Source organism: Protopterus annectens, chromosome 9.part0, assembly GCF_019279795.1.
Source record: "Protopterus annectens isolate FY-2018-M chromosome 9.part0, PAN1.0, whole genome shotgun sequence".
Classification (NCBI taxonomy): Eukaryota; Metazoa; Chordata; order Ceratodontiformes; family Protopteridae; genus Protopterus; species Protopterus annectens.
Window position 1 is genome coordinate 1964465482 of NC_056743.1, and position 19742 is coordinate 1964485223.

Below are 19742 nucleotides of genomic sequence, written 5' to 3' on the forward strand. Positions count from 1 at the left end.
AATAGTGTAGAGAAGAGCAGGAGTATGGAAAGCTCAGAGGGTAAATTTGTAAGATTTTAAGTAGGGTGAAAGCAGGAACATTTACGTTTAGTGGATAGGTAAGAGGAGTTTTGAAGGTTTCAGGGTTAGGTGTGGTCCTGAGTAAAGGAGGGAGAGAGTTCCATTTTTTGCCTATAGTGAAGGAGAGAAGGAGTTGGCCTGCAGGGTGTTTGAGTTTGTGGCCAGAGATTAAATTTTGGTGTTCGGATCTCAGAGATCTGGTTGGGATGTATGGGGGAAGGATGTTTGTTAAGGCTGGGCATTTATCTGGAAAGAATATTAAGTTTGTGTACGGTGGTTAGTTGGAGATAGTCAAGGAGGCTTGAGAGTTCCAGCCAGTTCAGAGATTGTAGGGTTAGGCAGTGGTGAGTGGAGGTTTTGGATTTCGTTGCGAATTTGGAGATTTTATTATAGCAAGTTTCGAGTTTAGTGGTGTTGGTAGAAGAAAGGTTAGTTAGTAGAGGGGCTCCATATAGTAGGGAGGGTAGGAGGTAGGTATTAGCGATAGGTTGCCTTGCGGAGTTGGAGAGAAAGTGGTTATTTCTATACAGCATGCCTAGTTTTTGATGGGTTTTCTTTATGTTTTGTTGGATGTGGATATCAAATTTAAGGTGTTCATCTATGGTAATGCCGAGGAGTTTTGCAGAAGGAACCACTTCTATGGCAGAGTTGTTTTGGCTAAGGACTGTGAAAGCATTCTTGTCAAGGGAGAAATTTGTAGAGGGAGGAAAGAGAAGTATTTTGGATTTATTGGAGTTGAGAGAGAGATGGTTGTGGTGCATCCAGTTTTCGGTAGTGGAAAAAGCTGTTTGAGTTTTAGTCAGGAGTTCAGGTAGGTTGGAGGCGGTACAGACTAAGGTAGAGTCATCTGCATATTGGGTAACTGTTGTATCAGGGATGACTGAGTGAAGGTTGTTAATGAAAATGTTGAAAAGCATGGGTCCGAGGATGGACCCTTGGGGAACACCAGTGGGTGTTGGCAAGAAGGAGGAAGTAGAGTTCTTCCATCTGACAGCTTGAGATCTGTCAGATAGGTAGCTGGAGAACCAGGAAAGGGTGTCAGGGGAGAGATGAAGGTTGGAGAGATGAAAGAGAAGATGCTTGTGGGAAATGGTATCAAAGGCTTTGGAAAGGTCTAGCAGTATTGTGGATACAAGTAATCCAGAGTCACGTGCTCGATTTATTGTGTCTAAGAAGGATAGTAAAGCGGTAGTGGTGCTGTGGCCAGGGCGGAAGCCATGCTGGGTAGGAGTTATGAGATGATTTTGAGTTAAAAAAGGCATGAGTTGGTGATGGACACATTTTTCAAGTATTTTTGAAAGTGGTGAGAGAAGGGCAATTGGGCGGAAATTGGAGGTATTGTAGTTTTTGCCTCCTTTGTGGAGAGGTTGAATGAAGGCAGATCGCCAGAGTTTGGGTACATACGATTCTTTTAAAGATCTTTTAATTAGGATGCTGATAGGGAGAGCAATACCATCAGCAGCAGATTTGAGGAAGGAGGAGGGTAAGTTGTCAGGGGCATTTGAGCAAGGCTTTAGTTTTGATAGGAGTCTTTTTTATGAAAGTAGTTGGTGCAGGTTTGAGTTGGAAATTAAACATACTGTTATTAGGGGTGTTGTGAGTAGAGGAGAGAGAGATGGGTGGATTGTTGTTGGGAAAAGATTTGGTTAGAGTAGCTATGGATTCTGTAAAAACTGTGTTGAAGTGAGAGCTTAGTGCTGAGTCAGTTAAGCTAGGGTCAGGGCAGGGATTATTCCTAGATCCTGGGTGGAGTAAGGAATTTATACCTTTCCAGAATTGTTTTGGGTTCTTGTTATTGTTGGATTGAAGTTTGTTGTATTAGTTTTTTTGGTGTGAGGTTATTAGTTTCTTTACTTGGTTGCGGAGTTGGGTGTATTGAAGTAAGGTAGAAGGTATCTTATTTTTTTGTTATAGCTTCCAGGATTTGTCCCAGCAGTGCAAGATTTGCTTAGTTTCCTTGGATAGCCAAGGAGCAGAATTAGTCTTGATTCGTTTGTTTCTTGGAGGGGCTTGGGAGTTGAGGGTTTTTAGGAAGATAGAGTTGAAATATTCTACTGCATTGTCAAGGGGAAGAGTATAAAGGCTTTGCCAGTTTGTATATTTAAAAGTGTTTGAGAATTGTGTGGGGTTGAAGTTGCTGAGATTGCGAGTGTGGATATAGTGATGTTGGTGTTTACTGTTGTTGGTTGAGCAATGTATGAAAGCAGGGAGATGGTCACTGAAAGTGTCTGAGATAGTACCAGAGAGAGTTATTTTATCAGGATGGGAGACTAGGATCCAGTCGATGATGGATACTGGGGGTTGGTGTTTGTTAGGGCGAGTAGTTGTATGAATTACTTGGAAGAAACTGTAGAGGTTGATGAATAAGGAGGGGGAAGGTGAGTTGATTTTATTCCAATCGATATTGACATCACCTAGAATGTAGGTTTCAAATTTTATTTTAGTTGAGGCCCAGTGAAGGATATTTTCAAGGGTAGAGATGTTATCACCTGGGGAAATATATAGGGAGATGTTGCATATATTTTTTATGTTTATTTAGTTGTAGGAGACTGGCAGTTAGTTCAGTGTTTTTGAAATTTGGAATTGGAGTTTGTAGAGGGATTAGTGAGAGAAGGTTGGAGTAGATTAGAGCAGAGCCTCCACCTTTTCTGTTTAAACAGTCGCTTCTTTAGATTTGGAATCCAGGGGGAAGGATTTCGGAGTCAGCTATATAGGGTTTTAGCCAGGTTTCTGAGATGGCTAAGATGTCAGGTTGGTTATGGGAAATCCAAGCTTGTATTTGGTATATTTTGTTATTAAGGCTTTGGGCATTTATGGTGAAGAACTTAAGAGTGTTGAGAGAGGATGTAGGAAGAGGGAATATAGGATGGGTGTAGTGGATGAGGTGGGAGTGGGGAGGAGTTTGTAGTGTGGCAAGGGCCAGGGTTAGGATGGATATCTCCAGATAAGGCTAGGTTATTATTGGGAATAACCTTTAGCCTTTTGGGTTTATTGAGAAGGAAGTAGTTTGGGGCTAGTGTAGATTTAAGAGTGATGGTATTTGTTGTGGTGGAGAAGAGTTTGGGGTGGAATAGGTGCAGTATGCTGGGGGAGATAAGAGAGGATGTTATTGTATGGAAGTGGGATGCAAGGAGTGGTTGAGGGTGAGTGCATGGGATGCTTTGTGTAGGAGGTAGGCATAGGGGGGTTTGGAAGAGTAAGAAGTAGCAAAGTAAAGAGGAATTAATAGCACAAGAAGGGAGTATGGGACAAGGATAGTGTTAATGGTGTGGGAGAACATAGTTGGAGAATGTGATGGAAATGAAGGGAGAGATGTGAGGATGTTTTATAGGTAAAGGAGGAGAAGAGGTGGAGGAGGTAGAAGTGGTTTTAAGTCTTTACAGGGAGAGAGAGAGAGAGACTGAGTAAGGAGGATGGGGTGGGCCATGTGGGGTAGGGAGGAGTTGGGAAGAGAGTGGTTTTAAGGAGAGGAAGGTGATTAGATAAGTGATTTGGGTGGGAGTGGATTAGGTAGGGATAAATGTAGAGGTGCTGGGGTGGGTAGGAATTGGGGACAGGGTAGGGGAGCGGAGTGAGCCCGTAGGGCGAGTGGAGAGGGTAGAGCCAAAGGAAGGAGACAATGGGAGGAAACTATCAGTGGAGTGTGAGAGCCAGAGGGTAAGTTTGCACAGTTATGCTAAGTAAAAAGACTGACAGCAAGTTAGGGTTGAGGTTGGAAAGTGAGAGAGAAATAACAGTAGAAGAAGGTCAGAGGCGTGTGAGGGATAAGGATGGGTAAGTATAGAGTTGAAAAGTGGACTAGGTATTCCAAGGAGGATAGTGAGACTGAGATCAGAAAAAGAGTTATCTAAGAAGTAAATGGGTGAGATAAGGAGAGGAGTGAGAAAGAAGCTAGAGATAGCAGGTAGATGGAAGAGCGCCACATTGTGGGCAGTCAAATTAGTACAACAGAGAGCCCTGTAGGGGAAAATCCTGTTAGGTGAAAGGAAGGAGCTTGCATGCGATAGGAATGGGGGTAAAGAAATATAGAGGGGGGAATAAAGTTATGTTAAAGGACAGGAAGTGCAAGAATAAGTGAAATAGGGAGAGAACGGAATTCAGTGGGCAAAAAGAGGGAGAGCTTTGGCTGCTGGCTGGCCTGGCAGGGATGTGTACAGCGATCTACAAGAGAGTATGTATTATCTTCACACTGGCAAAAATAAATATAGCACTACACATACAGCGCCGGTTAAACTTTTTCTGGCTCCGCCAAGTCTGCTCTTCAAATTTTCCCTTAAGGAAGCTCTACTTTTAGTATAACCAGACTACTCACTGTATTATAAGCCTAGCACTTGTTCTCAATACTTCTCTACTAAGTAAGCACTCTCGTACTAAGTAAAGCACTACATTTACTTACCACCCCTGTGAATATCCACTTCCCTTAAAGGTATACCACTCCCTTATACTGTTCTAGCATGTCGAGTGGTAGATTACTGGCGTCATCTCCAGTTCAGCTGGTCAATCTGGGCATCTTGAGACAATGCTACAATTGTCTCATGTACACAGACAACCCTCTCCTCCTCCCAACAAACACAAATACATGTGAGAGATGCAACTATATAGCCAAACTGGAGGCTGAACTCTCTCAACTCAGGGCTGGCATGACCAGACAGGAGGAGATGGCAACCACACACACAACAATCCTAGTCCCACATAGACCTACCACAACTGCAAACCAAACACATAAAAACACAAAGACATACTGGAGGCTCTAATAAAAAACTTACCAAAACAAGAGAGGCTCCCAAAGCAGACATCCAAAAATCCACCACCTCAAAACAAAACACATGCAACACATACTTCAATAAATCAGTGTGTCGACCAATCGCAGCCCTTAAGGCCAAACACCTTGCCTGATACACTAGTAATAGGTGACTCCATAGTCAGACACACTGATGTCCCACTGACCAGGCTGAACAAGGAGAAGGTGACTGTGAGCTGTCTATTGGGAGCTAGGATCCGCCACATAACACACGCACTCAGGTCACTTCAAAGCAAGTACAAATATGACTCTGTCATTGCCCATGCTGGTGTGAATGACCTGAGACGTACCTCCCTGGACTACATGAAAAGAGACATAGAGGAGCTCTCCGATTATGTAGCCCAGGCTGATATGACCCTGACCCTGAGCAGCATCTTGCCCTCACCAAGAATGATACCACAATACAAAGACAAGATGATCAGCTTTAACAATTGGCTCAAGTACTGGTGTCATTCTAAGGGGATCCAATGTCTGTCTGCCTGGGATGATATATTGGACAAGCCACGCTGCTTCGCAAGGGATGGCTTACACTTGTCACCACTGGGCTTCCGGATATTGGCTAAGGCTCTTGCTACCCCCATAGTGCCTTTTTTAGGCAAGGCTCAAAAGACAAACCCACCTCCTTAGAAAACAAAAATGGAAAAAAACTAAGGGTAATGCTGCTCAACGCCAGAAGTCTAAATCTAAAGATGCAGGCACTTGATGCACTCCTCAGCATGGAGAACATTGACGTCTGTGCAGTAACTGAAACCTGGTTCAAGGCTCCTGAGAGCACTCAAGCGCTACCAGGCTATACCTCGTATCATGCTTTTCGGCCCCAAAACCCGGGCCGAACCACAAAGGGAGGGGGAGTGTCCATATTCATAAAGGACACCCACATCTCCAGGTTAGTAGCAACACATGAAGCATCAGAGACCATACAGGTGCAACTAACCATAGTCAAAACTGTTATACAACTGGTAGCATGTTACAGACCAACCTCCCAATCTCAAGAACCCCACTCAGCCTTCCTGAAGACATTGGAGGATATGAATGTATCACAAAATACCATCATACTGGGAGACCAACTACCCAAACATAGATTTGGTATTCTAGCCCTAATACCCTAGCCCAAAGGTTCCTGGAATTCATAAATTCAAATGCACTGGAACAACTAGTCACCTCTCCCACTAGGGGAGATAATATACTAGACCTGATCATCACAAACATGGGGACAAAATGCTCCACACCGGAAGTATACCCCTCACTAGTGAGATCTGACCACAAATTAATCACCCTGGATATACATATCCCACCTCCACCCCCAGCACAAAAGACCACAGTGAAAAACTTCTCAAAAGCAGACTTCACTCTTCTTAAGACTGAGATGGTATCCTTTAAGCCCACTGTGCCAGTGGATACCACATCCCACAATGCCGAATCCTTCACAAATGCTTTCTATTTACATCTCCAAGAATGCATGGATCATGCAATCCCAAACAAATCCAAGTCCCTCTCCACTAAATGTAAGCGTCCTGTCTGGTGGACCTCAGCCATAAACAAATTGTATAACAAAAGAAGGAAGCTACTGCACGTCAGAGCAAAATCCCATGAAGGGAAGACATCTCTGATCAACATTAGCAGAAAACTACGTTCTCTCATAAAAACATCCAAGGCAAACTTTGAGAGAAAAATCGCTAAGGACACTAAAGATAACCACAAAGCCTTCTTCAGCTATGTTAGAAACCTGGGCGGAAATCCCCAGATATGCTCAGAGTTGGTTCACAACAACAAAAAATACACTGAACCCACAGATATTGCTAACATTCTGGCTGACAGGTTCAGTGCAAATTTCTCGCCTCCTTCACCCCCAAAGAAGAAATACTTATCCCAGCTGAATATAATCTCCCTGTCATCTCAGATGTCCAAGTGAGAACCGCCCTAAACAAAGCAAAAAACACAGCATCAATGGGACCTGACGGTATCCTGGGGTGTGTGTTATGTGAACTCCAAGAGGAGCTAAACCCACACATAAAAATGCTATTTAACCTTAGCCTTACTTCGGGACATGTACCTGAACGCTGGCGTACAGCAACAGTGGTCCCACTCCACAAGGGGGGTACCTCTACAGACCCTGGAAACTACCGCCCCATAAGCTTAACTAGCCTGGTCTGCAAAGCTATGGAAAGAATCATTGTGGAACTCATAAACAGAGACATAGGGGACCTACAGACACTTGACCCCACCCAGTTCGGCTTTGTAAAGGGCAGATCCTGCCTTTTAAACCTGGTTGACTTTTTTGAAACAGTCACTAGAGCCATTGATGAGGGCAAAGCAGTCCATACAGCATACCTGGACTTGGCTAAGGCCTTCGACACAATACCCCACTCAGGCATCATAGATAAGCTAAACAGCTTAAAAGTAAACCCTTATGTCACTAGATGGGTTGCAAACTGGCTAAAGGACAGAACCCATAAAGTTAAAATCGCTGGAGCAATGTCAGACTCAAAGCCAGTCACAAGTGGTGTCCCACACTCCTGGGACCCCTCTTGTTTGGCATTTATTTCTCAGATGTTAAAGCAAACATGGGAGGGTTATGGCTGACAAAGTTTGCAGATGACTGCAAACTAGGCGCCATAGTCGATACACCAGCAGACACACACATCCTACAGAAAGGCCTCACTGAAACGGACAACTGGTGCCATAGTCACGGCCTTAAACTAAATGCCAAAAAATGTATAGTCATCCCTTTTGGAAAAAACAAAGTACCCACAAATTATCACATAGACAGCAACCCACTGAGTATGGAAAAAGTAATCGGAGACCTAGGGACCCAAGTAGACAGCGACCTCTCATTTGACACCCACGTTGCCAAAGTGGTTAGAAAAACATTCTACCTTGCACACCTCATCATGAAGGGATTCACATCCAGATCCAAGGATGTCATTGTACCCCTATATTCCTCCCTCATCAGACCCATGATTGAGTACAATGCCCCATTTGGTATGTACCTCACCCGGCACTTGCAATAGCTGGAGAGACCACAAAAGTACCTCACCAAAAGGATCAAGGGTCTCAAACATATGTCTTATTCTGCCAGACTAAAGAAACTTCAGCTCTATTCAGTAGCATACCGCCTGCTCAGAGGTGATCTCTGCCTGACGTACAAGGCCATGTCCAATCAGGATCTGATGGACATGCTCCACCTCAAAAAATCCAAATCCATCAGGACCACAAGAGCTAAAGACTTAAACCTCGGCACAAGTATGAATAGGACATGCTGGAGGGATAGATTCATAACCCAGAGGCTTCCCATGCTTTGGAACAGGATCCCAGTTCAGATAGGCAAAGCCCTCACTGACTCTCTTCAAGAGAAATCTTGATGAGTGGATGGGAGATCGTAAGTTTACCCCAGGGGTCACATCTGTGTCACTGCTAGGCAGGGGCACAGTAAACTAATTCTATTATATAAAGGGACCTTCATTGTGTCACTATTAGACAGAGGCACAGTATTCTAGATTTATTCTGTACATTTTTGTACCATTTCATGGGGTGGCAAAAGCCACATCACTATGGCTAGGCTTACAAATGCCCCAGGGCAGATAGCCTAGTACTATACTATGAAACTATGAAACTATACTTTCACTGACAATGCTTTACAGGGAGCCGGAGTGGGTTTTAGTTGAGAGATAGAATGTCCTGTTTGTGGGTTCCTTAGTATGGACTTCCAGAAGGGTACAGTCGGAGATGAGAGCAGGAGTAGACAGGAACACAGGCTGAAATATGCAAGGAGAGAAAAAGGGGTAATGAAGCATATAATACAAGATTCAGGAGTTTAAAGTAGGCAGTTAGGCAATACACAGTAGTTTGCATGTTGAAATTGGCTAAAGCAACACAAAAAAAGTTTACATCAACAAATTCAAATACCATTGAAACAACAATTAACAAGGCACAGAAGAAAAAATGTGATTAAATGCAGGCACAGCACAGGCATTAGCTAAGCAGTAGAGTCTGTAAAAATCAAAGTTACAGTCCTGGATCTGGGGGATGCTAAACGTTTCAGGTAGGTTGGAGTTTTAAACTTCAGCTAGAGCTAGCAACAGAGACAATATTTGGTCAGCACCAAGTACATATAAGTACATTGGGTTGCAGATAGAGAGGCATTTTAATTACACTTAGCACATTTCCGGTTAAAGTGGGTTAATGCAGGTCTCAAACTGCGCATTTCTTTAACTGAGGTGCATATTTCTAGGAGGGAAATTATAAGCAAGAGTTCTACAAAAGTTGAGAACAAAAATTGGTGTGCAGAATGCCAGGTTAATTGAGCGAATTGCACAGTATTCGAGCAAATACTGGAGCGACACAAGCTCCGCACAGCTGTTACAGGAGCCTCGTTCTAATCGCTAACAGCCTGGGCGTTTGAAAATACATTTCCTTTAGGGGAAATCCAGACAATTTAAAAATAACAGTTTGCTAACACAGATTTACTTAAACAGTTTATAAACAGCCTTGGCTTCTTATTAAGCGTTTAAAGATACCTTTCCTGTAGGGGAAATCCAGACAGATTACAGATAACAGCTCTCCAACACAGATTTACCTAGACAGTACAGATAGCCTTGGCTTCAACTAAGCGTTTGGTATTTCGGGAGAGATAAATTGCCGTAAATATGAAACTAGAGCAACAACAGGTTAACCATAAGAGGGAAAAAAAAAAGTTGTTTCCCAATGCAATCACTGAGCTCCAAATGGTAGCAGGTACACACATTGCTGTACATATTTTGATACATCTTTTTTCTGCTTTAACTGCAAATTATTTAGTGTACAGTTCTTGTTTAAGTAAGCATGCAGAGATGTAGATGTAAATGTAGAGAAATGGAATGTTGTGTAACTCAGAAAATTGTAGATCAAAAATAAAATGTAGATTTGATCAGTGTATTTGATCTTTAAGTCAGAAAGTAATTTGGAGATGTCAAGTGTTTTACGCTTCAGAAAAACAGGCCTCAATTTTCCTTCATGTCCCATTTTGCACAGCACTTGATGTTTGTCTAGATGAATTTTGACTTAAAAAATATCACTGGATTTTGATTCTTGAGAATGCATTTCACAAGAGTAGTACTTTCCATGATTAGTTTTTTTACTTACTTTTCATGAAGCTGATAATTTATAGTATTCATTTGGAAGTGTCTGTATTGGCCATGGGATCTCAGTAATAGTGTTTTGTTTTTATTTATTTAATTGGATAAGTGGACATATTCAAGGACTCTACATCTATGGCTCAAGCCACAATGTACTGCACAGGCAGGATTACGGAACTTAACTGACACAGTTAATCACAGTAGAAATGCAAGTGACCTTGTCTGTACAACCTTGCTTGATTTGTTTAAAGCTTAGTACATGGGCTGCCATAAAACCCTCCTATATAAACTCTTCTGTTTTAGTCTTGCTGTTTCTTCACTGCACTAGTTCCACAATTACCTAGCAGACAGAGAATGTGCAGTGAAAACGGCATAATGATTTCACTTCTCATAATGATTTCACGTCACTCTTGCTTGTCTCAGTACGTGTTCTCCAGGGGATCTGTAGTTGGCACCCTTCTATTTAACCTATTTATAAATGACATGCACACTGCCTCTAAGCAAGCCACAGTAGTGGAATATGCAGATAACTCAATTCTCATCTGTGCAGCCACGACCCTACCAATGCTACAGTAAATCACTCAGCTGTCATTCTCCACTGTAGAATCCTTGCTGGACAAACTCCCAACTTCTCTTGAACCAAAAAAAAAGCTAAACTTTTTTTTATTTATCCTTTGTTGACCAGGTTAGTACCACTAGGCTAGCAGTATGTTTTCAGCTGAGACCGAGGTGGCATCATTCCCTTATCCTTGTACATGTAGTGTGTCTGTAAATACTGTCGTTGGTATATTTTTCTCCCTCTTTTTCTTTACACGTTAGTGTACTCTTCATTACCATTGTTGGTAATATATCTTTTTTTCTTTACACGTTAGTGTACCCATCATTACCATGTTGGTAATCTCTCTTTTTTCTTTACACATTAGTGTACCCATCATTACCATTGTTGGTAATCTCTCTTTTTTCTTTGCACGTTAGTTTACCCATCATTACCATTGATGGTAATCTGTCTTTTTTTCTTTACACGTTAGTGTACCCATCATTACCATTGTTGGTAATCTCTCGTTTTTCTTTACACGTTACTGTACCCATCATTACCATGTTGGTAATCTCTCTTTTTTTCTTTACACGTTAGTGTACCCATCATTACCATTGTTGGTAATCTCTCTTTTTTTCTTTACATGTTACTGTACCCATCATTACCATGTTGGTAATCTCTCTTTTTTCTTTACACGTTAGTGTACCCATCATTACCATTGTTGGTAATCTCTCTTTTTTTCTTTACACGTTAGTGTACCCATCATTACCATTGTTGGTAATCTCTCTTTTTTCTTTACATGTTAGTGTACCCATCATTACCATTGTTGGTAATCTCTCTTTTTTTCTTTACACGTTAGTGTACCCATCATTACTATTGTTGGTAATCTCTCTTTTTTTCTTTACACGTTAGTGTACCCATCATTACCATTGTTTTACACGTTAGTGTACCCATCATTACCATTGTTGGTAATCTCTCTTTTTTTCTTTACACGTTAGTGTACCCATCATTACTATTGTTGGTAATCTCTCTTTTTTTCTTTACACGTTAGTGTACCCATCATTACCATTGTTGGTAATCTCTCTTTTTTCTTTACATGTTAGTGTACCCATCATTACCATTGTTGGTAATCTCTCTTTTTTCTTTACACGTTAGTGTACCCATCATTACCATTGTTGGTAATCTCTCTTTTTTCTTTACACGTTACTGTACCCATCATTACCATTGTTGGTAATCTCTCTTTTTTCTTTACACGTTAGTGTACCCATCATTACCATTGTTGGTAATCTCTCTTTTTTCTTTACATGTTAATGTACCCATCATTACCATTGTTGGTAATCTCTCTTTTTTCTTTACACGTTACTGTACCCATCATTACCATTGTTGGTAATCTCTCTTTTTTTCTTTACACGTTACTGTACCCATCATTACCATTGTTGGTAAGCTCTCTTTTTTCTTTACACGTTAGTGTACCCATCATTACCATTGTTGGTAATCTCTCTTTTTCTTTACACGTTAGTGTACCCATCATTACTATTGTTGGTAATCTCTCTTTTTTTTCTTTACACGTTAGTGTACCCATCATTACCATGTTGGTAATTTCTCTTTTTTTCTTTACACGTTAGTGTACCCATCATTACCATTGTTGGTAATCTCTCTTTTTTTCTTTACACGTTAGTGTACCCATCATTACCATTGTTGTAATCTCTCTTTTTTTCTTTACACGTTAGTGTACCCATCATTACCATTGTTGGTAATCTCCTTTTTTTTCTTCCCTATTTCCTGCTAAAGTTTTTTTTCTTTTTGTCATAAGAATGGCTGAAAAGGGCCCTTCCAACTTCAGAAAGTGTTCCAATTACTGACTTAATGTAAACAGCCACAAATCTGCTGAGAGATAAGTAAAAGGAACAATGCAGTTTAAAAGGCCTCTGTGCTGGTTTTGTTGGCCTAGGACATAGTTTTAGTAGCACAATTCAGCCTAACTCAACTAGGATGGCTGGAGTGGCCCAGTCTTTTCCGATACAACCAACTTGTAATTACCCACAAAATACTATATCAACCCGAAAAAACACAAGCACTAAATAAGATCATTAAACCATACAACAACCTGAGGTCACTACGCTCTGCTGACAAACTGCTGGTACAAACAACTAAGAGTATAAATGTGGCTGGGGACTCTCTATTCGCCATCTCCGTAGGCAAAACTTGGAATATGCTACCTGCCGAGCTTACTCACCAATCCTCCTTAACCCAGTTCAAAAAAAGCCTCAAACTACACTTCCAACAGCATCGGCAATGTCCCTGCTTAAACCCCAACTAATCAGTACCCACTGTTCCTGCAAACTCGACCTAAGCATTTCAATCATATACTCTAATAAGTGTATGAATTATTGATGGACCTTAGCCCATAACTGCGTGTATTATTGCCTGAAACTGAAGCTGCATGATTTTGATGTTGTCTACTATGCCTTATCTAAGTTTGTAACCTTTCTGAAAACTGTATATTATACTTATCTCTAAATGTTTCTATTGTTCCTAATGTATTTGTACTCTGCTTTCTGCAGCTCTTCTCCCTACGCCTCCGCCGAAAATGGACATATATCCAGTCAGACTTTCCCAGTAAACAAATGTAAAATAAAAAATAATAAATAAACAATTAATTAGTTTAATTATCAACTTGACCTGACTAATGGTAATAGTAAAAAAATTGCACTTGACTGTTTAAACAACTATATAATGTGAGGAGGATTCTATACACTTTGAAATGCGAAGTTCAAAAGCCTACCTCAACCCCCACAAACCAGCAAAACAATGAGAAATAGTAAGCCAGAATGTAGTAGTTCAGCTCTGGAAAAATAATGACTGAGAAATCAAAAGTGGTTATACAAGACAAATAAACTTAAGGACGGGAGACCCTGGACTGCTAAAAGCAATAAATTGAGCACAATTAAAGGAAAAAGTACCAATGGGACTGCTGTAGTCTAAGAAAATGGAGTCATTATACTGGGCAAAGTTCTTTGCTTTAGGCTACCATAATATTTATAATTTACATACAAACACAGCCCACAGACTGGTATTCAAACTGCAGACTTCACTGTTACATACATATCTATTTGCTTGCAGGAACACTTCAACAGAAAAATAAAAACACAGTAAAGAGACAGCTGAGTGCATTGAATTGATGCTGACTGTGCACCAATACTAGCTCAGAGCTGAAACTGATTTACTGACTGTCTCAGGCAAGGAGAAATAAAAAAGGAAGGAAGGGAGACCAAGGGTGACTTCCTTGAAGGCATGCAGTTCCACTAAACATAGGAGGGTATGAATAATGGGAGTAACAAGTCTAGACGAAATGAAGAAAAATATAAGAGAAAGAAATAGTTTGAGTAGTAGAAGTAAATGTCAATGTCTGTTTGGGAGGAAATAGTAAATACAGACCAGCAGGTTGTCAGTGGATGAGGGTTTACAGACTATAAGGTTATTACTTATAGATTGCCTGGATGAGACTGTAGCGTGTACACTTAAGTTGTCAGTGAACTTAAAGCACAAGGCCAGAGGTGCAACACAGTTTGACCTACTTAAATGATGGTTGGATTGAATGGACTCAGACTGCCTATTTGGATGAGACTGCTGTGGGCGTCTTGTGCCCCCATATTTGCAAATCTGGTGATGTTAGAATGGGAGTCCGAACATTTGTTTAAAAGTAGATTTTATTCGGACATAGCATTCTATGCCAGATATTTGGATGATTTATTCATTCTATGGAAGGGTCAAAAAGAAGCTATTACTGAATTTATAGAGTATATTAATGGGACGACACAGATGTTCTTCATCCATCTCACATTGCTGCAGTCCTTACACTTGGGTATAGCGCTGTCCTCGGTCGGCCCGAATACCAAAGTATATGGCTGACGTCGGTCATGGCGCATTAAACTGACGCCAGGACGTCAGGGTATAAATGCGCATGACCGACGTCATATCCCCAGTCTTTTTTGCCGCGTGGTCCGATGCAGAAGCAATTTTGCGAGTGCAGGTTGGCGTCCTGAGATTTTCCGAACCCGGAGTTTCAGACCGAATCAAAGTTGGCTAAGTACCCCGTTGGGGAATATTTTGGTTTTTTCTTGCCTCAGTATTTTACCGGATGTCAGAAAAAGTAAATAACTGTATTTCTTGTGGGAAACAGATACCACATAGGGATTACCATAACTTGTGTTTACCTTGTTTAGGGCCTGAGCACGACGTTGTTGGGTGTCCCTCTTGTGCTAGATTTAACAAACGTACTATAAAGAGGAGATTAGACTGTGCCAGGTTAGTCTTCGGGAAGCGGTGCAATTACAAAATGCCGTCGGATGCTCCGACGCCCGCTACTTCGAAGAAACGCAAGGACAAAGCACCTAGGCCTAGGTTAGAAGAACCGTCCGTCCCGGACGTCGGTTCTTTAGGGGACTCGGTTGAGCCAGAGGCCCAAACAGAAGTTTCCTTAGAGTCCCAGGGAGAGACTTTGTTGTTACAGGATGTGTCTTCTCAGGAGGTAGGCCAGGCTGAAGGGGCTTCTCAGGTAACTGTCCTTCCCTCTCTGCCTAAGGTGGTTAGGCCTACCCCTACTGTTACCAAGGCTTCTTCCAGGGGCAGGCCGGGTTTAGCTGTAGCAGGTGTCTCTCCTAGTACTTCAGGCCCTGTGCCCAAGAGACATATGCTTAAGATGGCTGAAGATTTAATTACTATGATTAGGGGTTCTATGCCCCCTCCTGACAAAAGACCTAGGGTGGATCCTGAATTTGGGAATTTTGAACAGGATTCTGATGCTTCGGAGTCTTCGGCCGAAGATTTACAGGAGTTTTCTCATTATTCTGATTCTGATGTGGATGACACCACTCCTTCTGCTTCTCCTCCTGAGGATTTTTCATTCTCAGAGACTCTCCATTCCATGATGGAGCATTTTAAATGGGAAGGTCAGGATTTCTCTGATTCCAGGAAAAGACTTAGGGAATTTTTGTTTTTACCCCAGCATAGGCCTTTAGCTATACCTCCTGTTCTTTCTGTGGTGGAAGATGTTTTTGCAGAGGCTTCTCTTAACCCTGATTCTTTACCTCCCGCTCCTGTTAAGCCGGACAGATACTATAGGGTGCCTGAAGCTCATAAGTATCTCTTTAAAAGCCCTAGGGCAGATCCAGAGACTGTTACTCAGGGACCTAAAGGGGTTAAGGCTTCTGTTGTTAAAAATCCGGTTCCTCCGGATAAAGAGGCAAGGGCTTTAGACAGATGGGGTAAGAAAATTTATACTTCTTCAACTTTAGCCATGAGGGCTTTGAATTGTCAATTCCACATGCTGAGATATCAGATCTATCTTCTTTCACAGTTAAAGTCTAAGGTAGATGCTCTGGCAGAAGGTATTGAATGTAAGGAGTTACAAGATCTGGTGCATGTGTCTGAACAGGTGGGTAAGCATTCCTTACAATGTGGTTTTGATGCTGTACAGGCCTCTTCCAGGGTAGCTGCCACTGGTACTGTCCTACGCAGGCACGCCTGGCTAAGGGATCAGAATTTAGCTGAGCATGTTAAGTCAAGGATCTTGGATGCCCCTTTGCAATCTGATGTGTTGTTTGGTTCGCCTGTTGAAGCAGTTTTAAAGAAAATGGAAGACAAAGCTAAATCTATGCACACTGTTAAAGATTTTTTACAGGTTCAACCTCCAAAGTTTAGTAGAAATTGGCCAAGCAAGGCGTGGACATATCCTTCTTATGATTCCCAGTCTAGGGGTAGGTCTAGGCGTGGTAGGTGCAGAGCTCAGGGCTCTTTTAGATCCAGGACAGGGGGCTCACCTGCACAGTCTTCAGGTGAGGGCAGGGGTCAGCCCTTTCATAGACAGACCCAATGACCTACCTTTTCAACTGCCAGAACCTTCCCTTCTGGCAGCACCTTTAGGAGGAAGACTGACACTTTTCAAGGAGAACTGGAGTTTAATTACCCAAGACAGATGGGTATTGGATATCATTCACCACGGGTACAGATTTTATTTCCATACCTTGCCACCTTTCAAGGGCATGCCAGACATTCCTCCTCAGCACAGATTAGAAGCTTACAGACAAATTACTCTATTGCTACAGATAGGGGCCATACAACCGGTGCCTATGGCAGAAAGGGGCCTAGGATTTTATTCTCGCCTATTCCTAGTACCAAAAAAGGGGAACACGTGGAGACCAATTCTGGATTTGTCTATCCTCAACACCTTTCTGGACATCCCCAAGTTCAAGATGCTGACATTGCAACAGCTTTTACCTCTCCTGGGCAAAGATCACTGGATGGTAACTTTGGATCTCAAAGAGGCTTACCTACATGTTCCTATCACTCTAAGCTGCAGGAAGTATCTGCGTTTTCGAGCTGGAAATTCACACTATCAATTCTCTGCATTGCCCTTTGGCTTATCTACTGCACCCAGAGTATTCACAAAGGTCCTGGCTCCAGTGATAGCTTTCTTCAGATTGAGAGGTATACAGATCTATCCTTATTTGGACGATTGCCTGATTCTGGCTCAAGGCAAGGACGAGCTTCTACAGCATTTAAAATATGTGATAGCAGTGCTAAGATGCCTGGGGTATTCTGTGAACGAAACAAAGTCCAGTCTAGTACCCTCTCAAGACATGTGCTTTCTGGGTGTGAGACTGAATACAGCAACCCAGATGGCCTTTTTGACCCCGGACAAACAAAAGAATCTTTCCCTTTACTTCCAACAACTATCACACCAGTCCGGGCTGACTGCAAGGACAGTCCTTCAAGCCTTAGGGTTCATGGCATCTTGTATTCTGGTGCTTCCCAATGCCAAACTGCATATGAGGAAGCTACAATGGTATCTCAAGAATCTATGGACACAGCACTGCCAGGATCTGGACACTGTCATTCCAATAATACCTTGCATCCAAAAGGAATTCTTGTGGTGGGCTCAGCAATGTCACCTAAACAAGGGACTTTCTGTGACCCGGCCAGAGGCGAGTCAGATTCTAACAACAGATGCCTCGGACAAAGCTTGAGGAGCTCATCTCAATGGAAAGTGGATACAGGACAAGTGGCCTGCCAGACTACAGCACCTACATATCAACCTGAAGGAGATGTTGGCAGTCCAGTTTGCATTAACAGCTTTCAAGGAATTACTTCTTCCAGGGCAGGTGTTGATTCTAACAGACAACACAACCGTCATGTGGTACATCAACAAGCAAGGGGGTACACATTCTTACCCTCTATGCAGACAAGCAATGATTTTGTGGGACACTGCTCTCAGTTTACAACTAAATCTTCAGGCAAGGTTTCTACCGGGAGTACAGAACTCCTTAGCAGATGTGTTAAGCAGACAAATCATGGATCCCCACGAGTGGAAATTGGATCCTCATGTATTTCAACAGTTAACAGTGTCATGGGGAACGCCAGACATAGATCTGTTCGCTTCTCCTCTAAACCACCAGCTGCCAAAGTTTTGCACAAAAAGGATACACCAGGCAGCTTGGAAAGTGGATGCTCTTTCTTTCAGTTGGAAAAATCGTCATGTATATGCCTTTCCACCTCTTCCTCTACTTCTAAAGGTACTGCTAAAGGTAAGACAGGACAAACCAAGAATGATTCTGATAGCTCCAGATTGGCCCCGACAGCACTGGTACCCATTACTGAGAAATCTGATAAGGAAACCACCTTGGCCCTTACCTTTGATTCCACACCTGTTGACCCAAAAGGACGGTCATCTAATCAATGTCAAGCTTCACTCTCTTCATCTCACGGCATGGCACATTCTGTTTTAGCTCATAGCAGGGCTCAACTTCCTCAACAAGTTTTGAATGTGATTATGGAAGCTAGGAGACCTAGTACAAGGAAAGTGTATGCAGACAAGTGGAAGAGATTTTTGTTTTGGAGTGCAGCAAAGGATTTGGATGTTTCTGAGCCTAATTTGAGTGTGGCTCTTCAATATCTTACTGAGTTATTGGACAAGGGTTTGTCCTTCTCTTCCATTAAGATTCATGCTGCAGCAATTTCAGCTCACTATGACTGTGATCCACCGTTGTTTTCTCATTCTTTGTTCAAGCAATTTCTCAGAGGGGCAAAGAACATAAGACCTCCACGAAGAGCTCCTACTCCTGCTTGGGACCTCAATTATGTGTTGGAAAAGCTCACTCTGCCACCTTTTGAGCCTGCAGCTACGACTGAGTTAAAATATTTGTCATGGAAGACTGCTTTTTTGTTGGCCATTACCTCTGCAAGAAGGGTTTCTGAATTGCAGGCCCTTATGGCGGTTGAGCCTTTCTTGATTTTCCATAAGGATAGGGTATCTTTACGTACTAACCCTTCCTTTATGCCTAAGGTGGTTTCAAGTGTGTCTTTAAACCAAACTATCCATTTACCTACCTTTTATGCAGACCCCCAAAACAAGGGGGAAAAGATTTTGCATACTTTGGATGTGCACAGGCAGTTACGCTACTACTTAGATAGGACTAAGAGTTTCAGGCAGTCTCAGCAGTTGTTTGTTTCTTTTGCTTTGGGTTCTCAGGGCAAGCCTGTGTCAAAACAAGCTATTTCTAAATGGATTGGGTTTTGCATTGCCTTTTGTTATTCCCATCATGGCAAGGAGATTCCTTCAGGGATTAGACCTCATTCCACTAGGGCTACTGCCACTTCTACAGCTTTTCTAAGGGGAGTGGCAACTAAGGACATTTTGGAGGCAGCTACTTGGAGTTCAGTACATACTTTCTCTAAGCACTACCACCTTCCTCTCTACTCTAAATCTAGGGCTGGTTTTGCCACTGCTATTTTACAGGGCATTTTGACAGCTCCTGCTTCTCTTTGATTTGCCATCCTCCCTTACCTCTGCTTTGGGAATCTACCCAAGTGTAAGGACTGCAGCAATGTGAGATGAAGAACATAGTACAGTTTTGTACCTACCATAAATGTAGATGTTCGAAGATCCACATTGCTGCAGTCCAATTTACCCTCCCTCCTTCCCCTCTGTGTTTGGGGTTGGTTGTGTGGTTAGGTTAGTACTTTATTATATAAATTGTTAGAAGTTGTACATAGTTTGGGTGTAGGGGTGTTTAGTGTTTGGTGGTTTTTTGATTTCACCTTGTTTAGGGTCTTCTGACATCTGGGGCAAGAAAAGACTGAGGATATGACGTCGGTCATGCGCATTTATACCCTGACGTCCTGGCGTCAGTTTAATGCGCCATGACCGACGTCAGCCATATACTTTGGTATT

At 42.3% G+C, this 19742-nt stretch overlaps 1 protein-coding gene across 1 annotated transcript in view; it reads left to right on the forward strand.

Moving 5' to 3' along the window:
• Positions 1 to 19742, forward strand: part of LOC122812358 (pre-B-cell leukemia transcription factor 1-like) — a 1042107-nt gene that overhangs the window by 670728 nt on the left and 351637 nt on the right. The gene's annotated exons all lie outside the window — the stretch shown is intronic.